The sequence below is a fragment of the Myodes glareolus genome, chromosome 10 (assembly GCF_982192425.1).
Source record: "Myodes glareolus chromosome 10, mMyoGla1.1, whole genome shotgun sequence".
Taxonomy (NCBI): Eukaryota; Metazoa; Chordata; class Mammalia; order Rodentia; family Cricetidae; genus Myodes; species Myodes glareolus.
In genome coordinates this window covers 75,961,114-75,975,685 of record NC_142035.1, presented here as the reverse complement: position 1 = coordinate 75,975,685, position 14,572 = coordinate 75,961,114, and the positions used below count along the sequence as shown (strand labels likewise).

The window sequence follows — 14,572 nt, the reverse complement described above, 5'->3', positions numbered from 1 at the left end:
CACCCCACTCCCCCAAAACAAGCCCCCACTTCACCTCTGAAACATCTCATCATCTTTCAGTGTCGCCAAGATGAGGACCAAGCCTTTAACACAAAAGCCTTTGGGATACAGGGCAGATACAAGCCGTGGCAGAAAACATGCCTGTAATAAATGCTGATGCTCTAAGATTGTCTAGACACAGTCATGGAAGAAAATTATGATGTATTTTAAATCAATGGCTCTCAAAAATTTTCTTCTGAGGACCACTTTATATTCTGGAAATTATTGTTTCTTTGTGAGCAAAAGCTATTAATAATGAAATTGCAATCAGAAACGTAGATAATTGGGCCGCACAAACATACAGTCTGTTGGAGTTCTGATGCTATCATGATCCATAGCTTCATTGTTTTGTACAATCATTTGGAATAAGAGTCGGCAGACAGCGGTTTGATGCCACGAGATGATTTCTGGTCCTCTGGACCACCTGAAAGACCTCAAGAATCACACATCTGATGCTCCCAAGGGGCATACCTTTTCACTGTGTCTCCAAATCCTCACCACTCAATGCACTTAGCAAGAGGCCTCTTTTACAGGTTAAAGGACACTCGACGAATTAGTTGCAAATTCTGGTCCTGCTTTACCACGTTTTAAATCTATAGCCTTGGGGAGTCACTCAGCCTCTCTGAGCCTTAGTTTCCTTGTGTGTCACATGGAGCTAAAATCCCCCATCTCACAGGGCTGTTGTGGGGATTTAACGACTCAGTTTGAGTCCCTCTTTCAATTTCCGATGTGCAGTGGTTGTCTAGGAACTACGGCGTCCTTTCCCCTTAGTAATCAATCACAGTAGCAGGGTTCAGAAGGGCTCACTAGGCTGGGCAAACAATGTTTTGCCTTTAAGAAGGCAGTCTACATTCCTCTAGGGTTACATGAGTCACTTGGGCCATCCTAGTGTCTAATGTTTAACTCCTGGCAGGAGTCCTCCATGGACCCTGAAGCGGGAAGCAAGGGAACCTTCCCTACAGCCAGGTGAGACACACACATCCCTACTGAAGCAGTCACAAACCAAGCCAAGGTAGCAAGAGAAATTTTGGGTTAAAAAAACAAAACAAAATTCAAAGTACAGAAGTCTCCTTGTAAAATAAGAGTGGCCTGCCGGAAGCAGCTTTTACTGAGAGAACTCTGCAGTGTGTCTGTCTGTCTGTCTGTTAGGTATCATAGGCATCTGAACATGCTGGTGATCCAGCTCACCTAGGCTCATCCCCTGGGATGCAGTCCTTCCAAGGCCTCTATCTCCCCAGACTGGTCAGATAATCTGAACATTGAAATCTACAGAAAGGCCAGGCTAAGCCACTGTAAGGAGAGGGGAAGAGCTGTCAAGGAAGAGGGTGTTAGAAGGACTTGGGAGTCCGGTGTCCACAGGGGTTGTGAAGTTAGTTCTGCTGAAGGGGTGTCCATTCTCAGTCAGGACCTATTCTAGACTCCATATGGTGAGCTCTGGAGACCAAGTTGCCAGCCGCTGGTCAGAAAAAGAACAACCCCAGTCATGTTTCTGGATTGATGTCAAGGCAGTCAATGGTGACCCAGTATGCGTGGTAGGCTATACCTTTCTGTCCTCCCTAAGTCAAAAGTAAAGTCAGGACATTTGGTAGACCTGTGGTAGATATGGTCTCCACTATCCCTTCTCTCCTTCATCAGCAATAGAACCTGGTAAGGGAAGTCCTTCTGTCTATGTGTTGCTTTTATTGGCTAATGAATAAAGAAACTGCTTTGGCCTGTGATAGAGCAGAATAGAGCTGGGTAGGAAAACTAAACTGAATGCTGGAAGAAAGTAGGTAGAGTCAGTGAGAAGCCATGTAGCGGCCAGAGTAGAAAGATGTGAGCTGCCAACTGGAACTTTGCTGATGTGGGATTTCCCTCTGTAAACTGTGATTACTACTATTGGATAAAGAAACTGCCTTGGACCTATAGCAGGGTAGAACTTAGGTAGGCAGGAAAAACTAAGTTGAATGTTGGAAGAAAGAAGGGCAGAGTCAGAGAGAAGTCATGTAGCTCTCCCAGAGACAGATGCCGGAACTTTAGCTGGTAAGCCAAAGCCATGTGGCAATACACATATTAATAGAAATGGGTTAAATTAATATGTAAGAATTAGCGAATAAGAAGTTAGAGCTAATGGGCCAAGAAGTGATTCAATCAATACAGTTTCTCTGTGATTATTTTGGGGATCTGAGAGGTCGGGAAACAAACAAGTGGCCAAGTGTTCTCCTTTAACACCTTGCCGGTAAGTCACGAGCCTCATATAAAATATAAAATAATAGAAATGGGTTAATTGAAGATGTAAAAGATGACTAGAAATACACTTAAGCTATTGGTCAAACAGTATTACAAATAATATGGTTTCTGAGTGATTATTTTGGGTCTGAACAACCAAGAATGAATGAGCAGCCTCTGCCAATAAGAACCCCTTCATATTTTAGTCAATATTTGGTTGTCCTGGATGTGTACTACATTTCCCAACTTTCCTTTCAGCTAAACTTAGTCACAAGACTAACTCATGGAATATAAGAGACATATGTGTAAACTTCATAAAACATTAAAGGTAGAGTAACTGCCTCTCCCACCCAGTAAGTTGTAATTCAGATATTCTGCCTGGGACTAGTGCTGTTATTCTGATCCATGAGGTGGGATCTTGATATTGTAGATAAGACAGCATAAATCTAGGAGGATTCTGGGACTCTGAAAATTGTGGCATTGCCATAACAGCTGGCAACACTTAATGAACTACGCTGGAACAGGTTCAAAGCCTAAGTTTTCTAGTTCCCTAAAAAAAAGAATCATGGAGCCTAATGGTATTGAGTAACACCTTTTAAGAGATCACTGTGTCTCAGGCCTGTCTGAGGCACATTACATGCATTAGTTCATTTAATCCTCACAGCAGTCCCATGAAGCAAGTGCTGTGCTACGCTTGTCCCGGAGATGAGGAAAGAAGCATGAGGCAAATCAGCAAGCTTGCCCAAGTTCACCGGAGCAGATAGTAGAAGTCTGTCTGATGGCGGATGACCAGGCTGCAAGCCCACTCCTAGCCACACATGACCGAACTGTAGTTGTATTTGAAGAGCACAGCAGATTAATACAGGTGGTTCCTGCTCTTACCTCCTCTCATCCAGAATTAGACTGTTCTAACTGTAAGGTAACTCTTACTTTCTGTAGCAGCCAAGAGGACCGTGTGTGTGTGTGTGTGTGTGTGTGTGTGTGTGTGTGTGTGTGTGTCTGGGGGCATGTTTTAAACCATGGGATCCATGATGGAATTGGAAGTATGGAGTGAGCAAATAAAAAGGGAACTTGTTTTTAAAAACTGGGTATCATATTCTAAGAGGATCATCACTAGACTTGATTTCATCAATATAAGATTTCGGGGCATACAATCTCTAAGATGCCTGTGTTACATTCTACACGTGCTGCTGGTGGGGTGAACTCTTGAGGTGGGTATGGTGGAGATACCCTCTCCTCACATCTGCACTCCTGACTAGAAACTTCTCAATGCAGGTCACATCCTCCCAGCAGGTTTCCAGAGTCTGTGATAAGCTGATGGGGATAAAAAGGCTGGACTCCTTGACCTCAATTCAAGACCAGTCCACAGGGCTACCCAACCTGAGGATGTGCACTTGGCCAGCTTCCTCATCTACCCACAGTCTGCCTTCCTTACTGCCATGCTGGTACAGCATTTGAGACCTGAGCCCAATAAACCTGCCCATGGCATTACGTACCAGAATCAGCTTCCAGAGCGCATATTGTCATATATATCCACAGGTAAAAATTCAAACCAAGCCTGGGGTCTGTGACTCAGCTGGTAAAGTGCTTTAGCAAGCAAGCATGTAGAACTGAGTTTGAGTCCCAGAACCTACAGACCCATTCCTTGCCCCTTGGAGCATTATCATATCTATAATAACATGTTTTATCATTCTTTTTCCAAATGGTTTAAGATTGATGAAGTCAAGTTCTGTGTTCACCTTGTGCATGAATGTATGTGACATCTAATAGTCCTTGGCACGTAGTAGAGGAACATATATATATATACATATACATAATTATATTAAAATTATAGTATTAAATATATCATTCAGATATATATCTTGGTGACTAAAGCTTTTTGGTGTCCTTTAAATTTTATTTTCTTCTGAATTGTGATGAAAAAAATACACAGAACATACAAATTGTCATCTCAATCATTTTTAAGTGTACCATTCAGGCATTAGGTACATTTACATTTTATATATATATATATATATATATATATACATGCATACATACATATAAGAAGGGTAGAAGAGTTTCATCATACAGATATTTGAGACTAGACAGACAGTCTTTGACTTTTTGAACCTTGCACTTGAGAGCAAGTACTCAAGCAGTAACACAGAGATAGAATGACAAACTAAGGTAAGCCCCTTGAAGGAAAGAACGGATGTGCTGAGAATGTGGCTGAGAATGTGTAGTATATGGTGGATTTGGCTGATGAAGGTGGGGATGGCAGGAAAGCACACCAGAGCCCCAGCTCCCCAAAAGAAATGATGCTTGAGCTTGGTTAGATGGATCTGGCCACCTGGAACATTCACGTATCATTTGGGTATCCATCATCTGTGGCTGGGTGACAGTGCAGGGCAAGGAGCAATAAATATCCCATACATTGCGGATGCTTGTGCCTCGGTCTTGACCTTCTACCCACTAGATGTCAGTAGTTCCACCACCTGAGATCTAGCTATGACAATCAAAATGAGTGTAAGCATTATTAAATGTCCCCTGTGGGACAAAATGCAGCTGAGACTCAACTGAGCTGGGGAGGAGGCAAGCTGCCTGAACAGGGACATGTGGGGAGGGGGGGTGGAAAGAGGATGTATTGGCAGAGGCCATGGGTAGGAGAGCTAGGTTCCTGGAGCTTCCAGACTGCCTGGCCAAGGCTAGCCAAGGCTTTCAGAGGCAGAAAGGGCTGGGAAAGAAGTAAATTGCTTTCTGGATAAGAAAACAGAACATAATAGGGTGGGGGTGCAAACCCACAAAGCTAATGACGGGCTCTCCTGGCTAGAATCACTGGAATCTAGAAAATGAAAAAGCTTCCATGAGTCCAGAGCCCTGAAACAATGTCAATGGACCTGGGTGATTACGGGTAGCCCATCTATCTGGTCTGGTTCCCAGGACCGACGAGGGGATGACTTATGAACCTCTGTGGACTTCATCCCATAAATCAGCAGACACTCCCCAGTATTTGCATTGTTAATGGCAGTACCTAGTCCTCTGGTGTTGCTGCAGAGACTTGTCCTGCAGCTACCTCCTCTCCTGGAACTGCCTAAGCCAGTTGGCAAAGGGGAGCAGGCTGCTGGGTGATTAGGTCTGAAGCTCATTTTAAAATCAGAAGAAAAATAAAGGTCTGGCAGCAGAGATGGAGGCTTGTTGTGCTGGTGAGCACCTCCCACAGGTGAGGGGGTTACAGAGCCCTAGAGGTAGAGCTGACCTGGGGAGGGACCCCAGGATCACCAGCTTCCAATCACCTCTTCCCCTGCCAGAAATTTCCCAGCTATTTCTCCACTGGGTCATTGTATAAAGCAGAGATTTCCCCAAAGCCAGCCCCTGTGGTACTCGCTTCTTCTACTACCCAGTACCTGCTGGTATCACTGCTTTAGTGATGTGAATGTGAGGCTGGTATTAGAGCATCTGGTGAGGATCTCCAGTGTCGATACCCCAGCTCGTGCTCCAGATAGCCCCACAGACTGCAGGGCGTGCACTGGCCCTGGGTTTTCCGCTTGCCTGAGGCTCTACTGCTGTTTGGCAAGACATTGACCCCAATAGTTTTCATTTAAGATATTTTATATGTTTTCTTTACAGACTTCTTTTTGCATTAATCTTGATCCTTTTGAAGCATTGTGTTTAGGCTGAGGGTATAGCTGGCTAGCATGCACAGTGATTTGGGTTGGATCTCTAGCAGGACACATACATCTGTAAATACGTAATCATTCAGATATCTATCTTGGCGACTGGAGTTTTTTAGTGTCCCTTCAATTTTAGTTTGCTCTGAATTGTGCTGAAGAAAAAATACACAGAACGTACCAACCGTCATCTCAATCATCTTTAAGTGTATCATTCAGGCATTGGGTACAGTTACATTGTTAGACAGGCTTGTTACAGCTCATCTTCTAAGTTCTTCCCCCAAGGAAACCCTATGCCCATTAAACTCCAACTTCCCATTTTCTACCATGATACTTAACAAACCACTTTTCTGTCTTTGGTCTCCATGAATGTGACAACCCTCAGTACCTCACATCATTAGACTGCTGTGATATTTTTATGGCTGGCTTGTTTTAGTTAACATAATGTCCTCAAGGGTCATCCACATTTTAGAATGTGTCAGAATTTACTTCCTTTTTAATAATGAATAATATTTGTGTATGTGTGTATGCTTTTGTACCTATGTGTATATTTTCTGTGCAACTATTGTTTCTGTGTATGTGTGTTTGTGTACACAGCCCTTCCTTCCCTCCCTCCTTCTCTCTCTCTCTCTCTCTCTCTCTCTCTCTCTCTGTGTGTGTGTGTGTGTGTGTGTGTGTGTGTGTGTGTGTGTATGTGTGTGTTTTATTCATTTATACACTCAGGGATACTTGCTTCCCTCCTTTAGCAATAGTGACTAATGCTGCCATGGACAGGAACATATACGTTTCTGTTTGAAATCCTGCTTTCAATTCTTTGCTGTTCTATACCCAGAAGAGGAATTGCTAGACCTTTAATTTCCTGAGGAACTGTCCAATTGTGTTTTCATCACAACTGCACCATTTTACAGTCTCACCAATGGTGAGCAAGGATTCCAATGTCCATATCTTTACCAACACGTGTTTCTTTCTTTTCCCCTTGCCTTTTAACTATTTTTTTCATAGTAGCAACCCTAGTACGTCTGAGGTGGCACTGTCCCTTCAATACTGCAGCTGAGAAGGGTCTCGCTTGATGCCCTGGAGTCTGTCCGGTTCACTGGTGCACATCATCACCTGCTGGGTTCTGATCCTGTTGGTTTTTCATCCCTTGCTTGAGGAGATGTAGGAGAAAGAACTGTGATTTGGAGTAGGAACCTGGCTTTGCCACATACTGGTCATGTGACTTTGGACAAAATGAGTAACCTGTGCTTTAGTTTCCTGATCTGAAGAAAGAAGGTAACTTCTCCCCTTACCTGAGAGTTGTCATGAAGAGTAAACAGAGCAACACATAGAAAAATTCTTAGACATTATAAGCCTGATATCTGTGTAAGTGATAGCTATGGTTACTGTTTATCTTCAGATATAACTTACATTTATAAATATACATATTATATGTTTTTAAATATATATATTACATTGGAAAGATTTAGATTTATAAAAAGTTGCAAAGATCAAATGTTCCCATAGGCCCTTCACCTAACTTCCTCTAATATTACTGTCTTGTACAAGCATGTATATTTGTCAATACAAAGGAATTAACATGGGTACAATATTCCTAGCTAAGCGGCTTTCTCTGACATTTCATTGATTGTGCCATTAATGTCACTTTTTTATTCCATGACCCAAACCAGAATACCACATTGCATCCAGGCTGAGCTGTGTGCCGTTTGTTTTACTTTATATTTGTTATTTGCCTGAACGGTGGTTTTAGAAGCTGGGATTAGAATGTCTTTAGGCAGAACATGGCTCTTCACTTGTTAGACTTTTTCAGCAGTCTCAGTGGTCAGGAGGCTGTTTCAGCCTCCTGTGTTTACTTGCTTGGAGATGTGTGGATCTGTCATCCCAAATCCAGTGACATTCTGTCCTGTCCCTTCTCAGAGGCTCTAACTGCGTGAGCAATCCTGGGTCTCCAAAACCCACCCTGTTGAAAATTATATGCTCTCAGAGAATTGGTCCACACGAGCTCTTCACAGCTAAACATCTTAGTAGAAAACACGTGATGCAGAGAAGGTCCTGTGTGAATGGTTGAAGTGCCTAGAAGTAAAACGCCTGCAGGGGGAGCGGTCCTTCCAAGAGAAGGCTGCCAGTCATGGCTGCTAGACTGGCCTGTCTTTTGGTGTAGGCCCTGCTTGAGTTGGATCTTGATTCTTTCTGCTCAGATCTGGGTCGCCACACTCAAAGGGGCTGCTGGCATCATGGGGTTCTGAGCCTAGAGAAAACTACCACATGTCTGGTCTCTAGTCTCTCCCTTCACTCCTTGGCCTCCTCTCCCCTTGAAGAATATAGTTCAGAACCTTAGTAACCAATAGGGGGAAAATACCTAGGAAACAAATACCCAAACTACCTCAAACAGTTCATTAAAGACTTCGTGTTTACCTCAAGCAAAGTGCTAAGCAGAGATTTGAAAGTAACAACCCAATGTCTAAGTGACAGCAGCTGTAGGATTCATTCTATCTTCTTCTTCTTCTTCTTCTTCTTCTTCTTCTTCTTCTTCTTCTTCTTCTCCTCCTCCTCCTCCTCCTCCTCCTCCTCCTCCTCCTCCTCCTCCTCTTCTTCTTCTTCTTCTTCTTATTCTCCTTCCTCTTCCTTTCTTCCTCCTCCTCCTCCTCTTCTTCTTCTTCTTTTTCTTCTTCTGCATTTGACTTTGAAACAGACCATCGGCTACTAGCAGCCAACACTAGCTTTACACATCTAGATGTGAACACTCAGAGTTCACGTTAGATATCTTTCATGTGTGGATATTCACTATTGGCCAAAAGCACAGATGGCCAGAAAATAATGACAATAAGTTTGATTAAAAAAAATTCTTCTTCTTACTTGTGGGCAGACCTTACAGGACACCTCCAGTTTCAGCCATACAATTACCTGGCACCTTTCTTAGCGCTACCTACCATGCAGTTGGGCAATAGAATGGATCAGAAAGGCCACGTTGTGAGCAGCAACTTTGCAGCCACCGACTGGCTGTGTGAACTCAAGTTGCTCAATCCTTTTGTGTCTCACCTTCACCTGTCAAATGGGGATAATTGGAGCACCTGCCTCCCAAGGTCGTTGTGAGGTTAAATGGAAGGCAGGTGAAGCAACTCCTGCGCATGCTTAGTGCAGCACCTTGCAAGTATCACGTCCTCCCGACTTTTAGCTGTTGTTATTTAGAAGGTTCTGGAAAAGGCAGCATAAGTTTGGAGGCAAGGTAAGAGGTCTGAGAAGAAGGTAAAAGAAGCCCTCTTGAACATGGACTGCCTTCTCATCGGCATGAGCAGCTCCCATACTGAGTTACTCACTACTTCGGACTCCATTTGCCCGACGAGAAGGGTTAACGAGTTCAGAGGGTCCACCTGATGTGGTGCTGGTCATGTGGAAAGAGAGTTAATATAGTTGACCTTGAAACCAAAACAAGGTATAGTTAGGAATACGAACCCAGCATCAGAAGTCCGAGGAGAATCCGTCTGCGTGCCAACACAGCTAGCTACGTATGGGGGGCAGCATGCCCGGTGCCTGCCTCACTTACGTCCTGGCTTGTAGCCCATTTTTATGGTAGCTCCAGAAAACAGGCACGGGTGGGGATACAGATTATGCCCCGCTGGGTTATTGGGGGTCCTGTAGCAGTATTTTTGAAGCCTAAGAAAACAACAGGAAAATACCTCCCTGGAAACAAAGACCTTCTGAGCCAGCCTGTGTCCCTTGTTCTTTGTGAAACCTTAAGCCTCCCATTGCTTCTGTTTTACAGAGGAGGAGGCTAAGAAGCGCACGCACGGAGTAGAAAGGTGGGGGTTGGCTTTGTGTGTTTTAGTTTATGATATTAAATTAAGGGAAGGGTTTGCTGTTGTCATTGTGTTGTTTTTCAAGCACTTTGGAAAGACACGCGGAGACACACAACAGCTGAGTCAAATGGACTGGAAGCCTGACAGAGCATCCTCAGGAATCTGAAGGGTGAGAAGGTTAGCAAAACAGTGACCTCACGGCTGACAGACAACTGGAAAGTACCAAGCAATGTGGTCAAACTCCTCAGAGGGCCCCGCCGCAGTCCTTGCCTCGGCAACCTGCTTTCACACCGGCTGTGTCACGCTTAACATCAGCTTAGTCACCCTGGGGGGAGTGCCATCTAGCCCCTCAGCAGGATTGATTCTGTGGTTCCCTTCCTTCTAACTGGCTCTTTGCCTAGTCTCCAATCTTTGCCACCCATTCCCTGGCAGACCAATGAAGTTAGATAGTCAGAGGGACCGGGCTACAAATAATACTCTCCTGCATGAAAGCTATGGCCATGAAAGCAGCCTGCGCCCATTCCATGCTTGAGACTGTTCCTTCTGCTCCAGTTGCCGGGTAAGCTGTTGTATCTGGCTTGAGCAGGCAATCAGTGACCTGCAAAATGGCAACAAGTCAGATGGGGGCAGGATAAGACAGGTAAGAAAGCTCAGGGATAGGAGACGCTGCCGTAGGAGCGGGGAAGAAAGAAGCTCCGAGGTTTGTTATCTTTGGCCCCTTGAACACTTCTCCACCTTGGTGAAGCAACCTCGCTAAGTGGCTGACCTACCCATACCCCCCACATGAAGTGTGTGGAACAAGTTCACCTCCTCACTCCCCTCCCCTGAGGATGAGGTCACCTCCTGAGTTCTTTCCTGGGTTTCTGAGTGTAGTTGGCAAACTGTTTGATCTCCTGTCTCCTTCTGTAGGTGACCTCTGAGTGGCCTCGGATGGAAGCTGATAGGACAGGGATTCATGGGCAAAGAGCACCGCGTCTGGGAGCTGGGCACACACTTCAGCTAACCTCAGCAAGTCCCAAACTGGATTCTCCCAGCTGGTCGTCACATTCTTGCTTCATCCCACTCAAGAAAGGTGGTTCACGAAAGCGCTGAACGCTGCCGATCGATGGATTCATGTTGTGGCAAGTGACCGTTTCCTCTCAAATCGACACCACCCCAGGTTTTAAAACACAGTCCCTTCCCCTCGTAGACTCTTAGGACTCGTGATACAGGCAGGGAAGTGCAGCAGACCAGGAAAGGCCAGAGCAGCCCTCTCTGGTGCGAGTTCAGGGACCTGCTTCACTCTGTGTGTGAATGCACACGTGTATGCCAGTCAGAGGACAACCTCTGTTATAATTCCGGGGACACCATACACCTCTTCTTGGAGATTGAGTCTCTCACTGGCCTGGAATTCACCAAATAACTTAGGAGGGTTGACCACTGGGATCTACCTGCCCCGTGGCCTTCTTAGAGCTGAGATTGCGGCATGAATTACCATGCCCCGTGGTTTTTATTCTTACCTATTTTATCTTATTTTATTATTTTGCTGATGTGCATCAGTGTTTTGCTTGCACGTGTGTCTGGGCACCGTTGGCACTCTTGGTACCTGTAGAGGCCAGAAGAGGGCATAGGATCCCCTAAAACTGAAATTACAGATTTAAGTCACCATGTGGGTGCTGAGAACTGAACCTTGGTTCTCTGCAAGAGAAACAGGTGCTCTTAGCATCTCTCGGTACCTACCCCATTGTGGTTTTTGTTTGTTTGATTTTATTTTTATTTTAATAGATTCTAGTGATCAAACTTGCACCTGCAGTTTGCACAGTCAAATACTTCGCTGAGCTATTTTCCCCAAGTACTCCTGCTTTATTTTTTATCACTAAAATTCAGTTGTGAAGACACTGTTTCTAGTGAAGTTTCAAACCTGCATAAATAAAGATAGATAGATAGATAGATAGATAGATAGATAGATAGATAGATAGATAGATAGATGAGTTACACTGGGATTAAACTGTAATAGTACCTTTCCAACCTTCCAAAGTTTCCTTGTACCTTTTACGGGTTGAATGTATCTCTCCAACCTCTGCCCCAATTCATATGTTAAAGTTCTAGAACTCAGAACCACAGAAGATGACTTCATTTGGTGACGGGTTCTATACAGAGGTAATAAAATTACACAAAGTCATTAGGGTTTGCCCTACTCCAGCCCTACATGTGACCTTATAAAGAGAGGGAAACAGAGTTTAGATGTCTGTAATCCAAGCCCTTGGAAAGCAGATGCAGGAAGATTGCAAGTTCGAGGCTACACTGGGCTATACAGCACTACCCTGTCATGGAGAGAATAATTAGTCTGTAGACAGACATGTGAAGGAAGAATTTAGTGCGAACTGAACTTGGTGATCTACAAGTTAAGGAGAGAGCCCGAATAAGACTTACAGCCTCCAGATCCATGGTCTAATGAATCCCTGTTGCCTCACCGCGTCATTTGTGGTACTCTGTTACATCCGCCCAGGAAACTGGCATCTACCTTCTTCATCACCAGACACCTCCCTTGACTCCAGTCTGGGAATTATTCTGTGTTCTTTCCTCTATAGTTTCGCATCATTCAGAATGAAATCACAGACATATTGTGTGTAGCCTGAATCTAGCTTCCTTCATACTTCATAACCCTTTTGAGATTCGCCCACACATTTTTTCAATGATTTTCGTTGCTAAGAAGTATCCCATTGTATGGATACAGAGTTTGTTTATCCATTCACCAGTTGAAGGACATTTGGATCATGTCCAGGTTTTGGTTATTGTAACTAATGCTTCTGTAAATGCTCATGTATGCAATTTTTGGGTGTGAGTGCGTGTTTTGATTTCTGTTGGGCAAATACCTAGGGGTGGGATCCCCAGATCATATGATAAGTGTATGTGGAAATTTGTAAGAAACTGTCAAGCCGTTTTCAAAGCTACCATTCCACTCTCGTGCTCCCATCGGCAGTGGGAACACTGGTCTATATCTTCGTGGCACTCAATGGTGGGTTTGTTTGCTCAGGATTTGCCAGCCCACTAGGCATGCCCAGCTATCTCTCTGTGGTTTTAGATTTCACTTTGCTAATAACTAAGAACATCTTGTCGCATGCTTATTTTCCATCCCTGTAACTCCTTTTGTGAAATATTTGGTCAAGTCTTTTCCTCATTTTTGATTGGGCCATTGACTTTATTATTATTGAATTTTGAGAAAAGTCCTTTATCAATTACATTTTGTTTTTCAACCAGTCTTCGCTTTGCCTTTTCTTAACGTTGAAGAACAAGCTTTACCTTAATTTTTTTAAGTTATCATAAAAAGTCATGGGTTCATTATGACACATTCCTGCATTCATGTCACTATACTTGGCTGTAGTTTGACCCCTTCCACCACAGCCAATCCTCAGGCCCTACATTCTTTTAAAAGTTTGTTTAAAACTTTGTTAAATCTTAGAATACTTTCAGTCTTGATGTATACCAAGTTATCAATTATTTTATGACTCGTTTTAACAAATTTTGCCCAAAATCACAAAGGTTTTCAAAACCTCCACTTTCATCCTAAGTGGACAGGTGTTTTCATCCTAGCCGGGTCATCTCCTGTGAAGTGCGGACACAAAGCAGGCAAGTGATTTTCCAACATGTTGGGGTTTAGTTTTTGTTTTGCTTGTTTGTTTGTTTGTTGAAACATGTTCTTATTATGTAGCCCTGACTGACTTAAAATCCACAGAGATCTGCCTGTGTCTGCCTCCCAGGACTAGGATTAGAGATGGGCGTGCATCACCACCCACAGTTAACTTATAGAGTTTGAAAGTAAATGAACCTACTTCCCCGGGTCCATACATAACACTGTCAGATGGTAATGTCCCTCGGGCCCAATGCTCCTAAGGTTCTAGAACAAGGAAATCCATTTCACATCCACACAGATCTCCTGAGGACCACATGAAAAATAAGCTTAGTTCTGAGGATAAACTGAGGTTCCACGTGTCTAAAATGTTCTAGATGATGTTCAGCTCTGGTGTGAATGCCTCACTTTGAATGAGGGATAAGGCTCCAGAATCTTCTGTATGCCAAAGTGGTGAGTCTACCATCATCAATATAAGATGTTTCGTTTCTCCATTGTGTTTCTTCCAAGGATACCAAAGTGTGTCTAGACCAGCAGCTGGTTTTTCTCCCTCCTATATTCTGCCATAGTCCCCACCTAATCGATAAGTCCATTAAGGTCCAGGATTGAGCCATGTTCACCAGAACCTGGAAGAATCGTGTTCAAATGATTGCTACAGCTAGCTGGAGAGTGGTGCCATTGCTATACAAGACCCTGTTCTGTAACATCAGAAACCCAAACTGCCGAAAGGAGTGTGGGAGGGAGGGGGGTTATTTCACGTAACTAAATGTCTGAGGTGCAGTCACCCAGACATGTGGGTGTTTGGATAAGGTCTATATGAATATGGTTCTCTGAAAATTCTCATTCTATATTCCTCTAAGTCCATTTCCCTCCCAGGCTCTGTACATGCCAAGGCAAGGAGGTCACCAGTTGGTCAAGTACTACCTTTCATTGGTTAAACCCCTCCAACAGAAAGACAGCTCCCTTTTCTCAATCATTTTGGTGAAAGCCCTACATTTGGGTTCATTAGCTTAGCTCAGGCCGATGCCTGCTCAAGCGACAGAGACTCTAGCCAGTGTGAGTAGTAGTAGCTGTGATTTGCTGGATCCAGCCCAGGTGATACCTTGAGCTCAAGAGGGAAGTCAATATCACCTGTACCACAACGGGAAGTTTGAAATGATACACTAGAATCATTAGGAATCCATATGCATGAAAGACTGTTTTTACTGTGTGTTTTTTTTTTTCCTTTTAAAAAACTGGAAGAAAGAATCTTTAACTTGGACCACCCAGAA

At 43.9% G+C, this 14,572-nt stretch overlaps 1 long non-coding RNA gene across 1 annotated transcript; it reads left to right on the top strand.

Moving 5' to 3' along the window:
* Nucleotides 1-5,331: 5,331 nt before the first annotated feature.
* Nucleotides 5,332-13,714, top strand: LOC146892647 (uncharacterized). The gene is made up of 3 exons (XR_015004145.2): nucleotides 5,332-5,449; nucleotides 9,777-9,868; nucleotides 10,601-13,714. It is a non-coding gene; the product is annotated as an uncharacterized LOC146892647 (long non-coding RNA).
* The last annotated feature ends 858 nt before the right edge of the window (nucleotides 13,715-14,572 follow it).